Source organism: Tupaia chinensis, unplaced genomic scaffold, assembly GCF_000334495.1.
Source record: "Tupaia chinensis unplaced genomic scaffold, TupChi_1.0 Scaffold143970_1, whole genome shotgun sequence".
NCBI classification, from domain to species: Eukaryota; Metazoa; Chordata; class Mammalia; order Scandentia; family Tupaiidae; genus Tupaia; species Tupaia belangeri.
The window spans coordinates 61184-62948 of NW_006203821.1; positions in this window are offsets into that span (position 1 = coordinate 61184).

Here is a 1765-nt window from a genome sequence, read left to right on the forward strand (position 1 = left end):
GCCAGTAAACCAAATGGATCCAGAGCCTTAACCACCACATCACCTGCCGGACCTGAATTGTACACTTTAAATATGTTTATTGCTTGTATAGTATATAATTATATCTCAGTGCTGTTTTAAAAAAAAACCTTTAATTACATGATAAAAAATTAATATTCCAGAATATTACTCATGAGTCAACATACAAAACTCCCAACCAAAATGTTTGCAAAACAAATCCTGTGATAAGCCAAGATAAAGTTTATGTAATTCCAGAATGCAAGGCTGATTCAGATTTGAAAAAGTCAATTAATATAATTTATCACACTAATGCAATATGAATAAAATTATATGATTTCCTCAATATATACAAAAATATTTGATAAAATTTAATATCTAATTGTAACAAAACCTACTAGCAAAAAAAAAAGGAGCCTCTATAATATAATAAGTATAAGATTTGTATAAACACAGGTAACTAAAAAATGTCATAGTTCATGTTGAAATGTTTATGGTTTGCCTCTGAGATCAGGAATAAGATGAACATATTTGATATCATCACTTCTATTAAGCATTGTACTTGAGACCCTAATCAGAACAATAAATCAAGAGAAAAAAGATAGAAGAATTTAAAATAAATGTATAAATAAACCTGGTTTCATTTAGAGATAAATTTATTTTTGTGTAAAAAATCTAAAAAAGAACTATTCAAAATGTATTGGAGGGACCAGCAGTTAGCGTCATGGCTATGTCGCCGGACTCCCATGTACTCGACCACGGTTCGAGTCCCAGACTCAGTGACTTAAACTCACGCCGGGCACGTGTGCGTGCATGCCCAAGATCCTGAGAGGAGAATGGAGGAAAGGGGATTGCGGCTGGGGTAATTTCTGGCTTTCTATTTCTGTGTCTCTCTCTTTCTGGCGAGTGCACGGGCCCTATAGCAAAAACCTCTCCAAAAAAAAAAAAAAAATGTATTGGGTACTTGAAGTTTATGGATACAAAGTCAATCTACAAAGATCTATTTTACTTCTACATACTACAAATGAAAGATTGGAAGATAAGTTTTATTTTTTTTTTAAGAGAGACTTTTGCTATAGGGCGCGTGCTTGCCAGACAGAGAGAGACAGAGAGACAGAAAGCGAGAAATCACCCCCCAGGGGGAATGGCCACACTGCAATCCCTTCTCCTCCATTTTCCTCTTGGGATCTCGGGCACGCACGCACACGCGCCCAGCGTGAGTTTAAGTTACCGGGTCCAGAACTCAAACCGTGGTCGACTACGTGGGAGTCCAGTGACATAGCCATTACGCTAACTGCTGGTCCCGGAAGATAAGTATTTTAATGGTTTTCTTTTTAATGATACTAAAAGCAATGACTACTTATTAATCTGTTATATATAATAATTCAGTACATACAAAAACACGTGCATGCAAGAGCAAAACCTATAAAATTTTTAAAGAAATTAAGGAATAGCTAAACACATGAAATGAGAATATCATGTTAATGTATGGAAGTGTCATTACTCTAAAAATGTCAATTGTTCTTAAATTGAACAATTGATTTAAAGCAAATGTTATCAAAATCCTACCAAATTGTTTTTGTGTAATTGACATTGTGATTATTAAAATGTAGATGGAAATTAAGAGTCAGGACTGGGAAAATACTTTTTTTTAAATGAGAATAAGAAGTCAATAGACCCATGTGAGTGTGCCCCTACCCTGTCTCTACCTCTCTTGGTCTTTTCTTCCCTGTCTCAGCCTCATTCTATTTTTTTTTTTTTTTTTTTT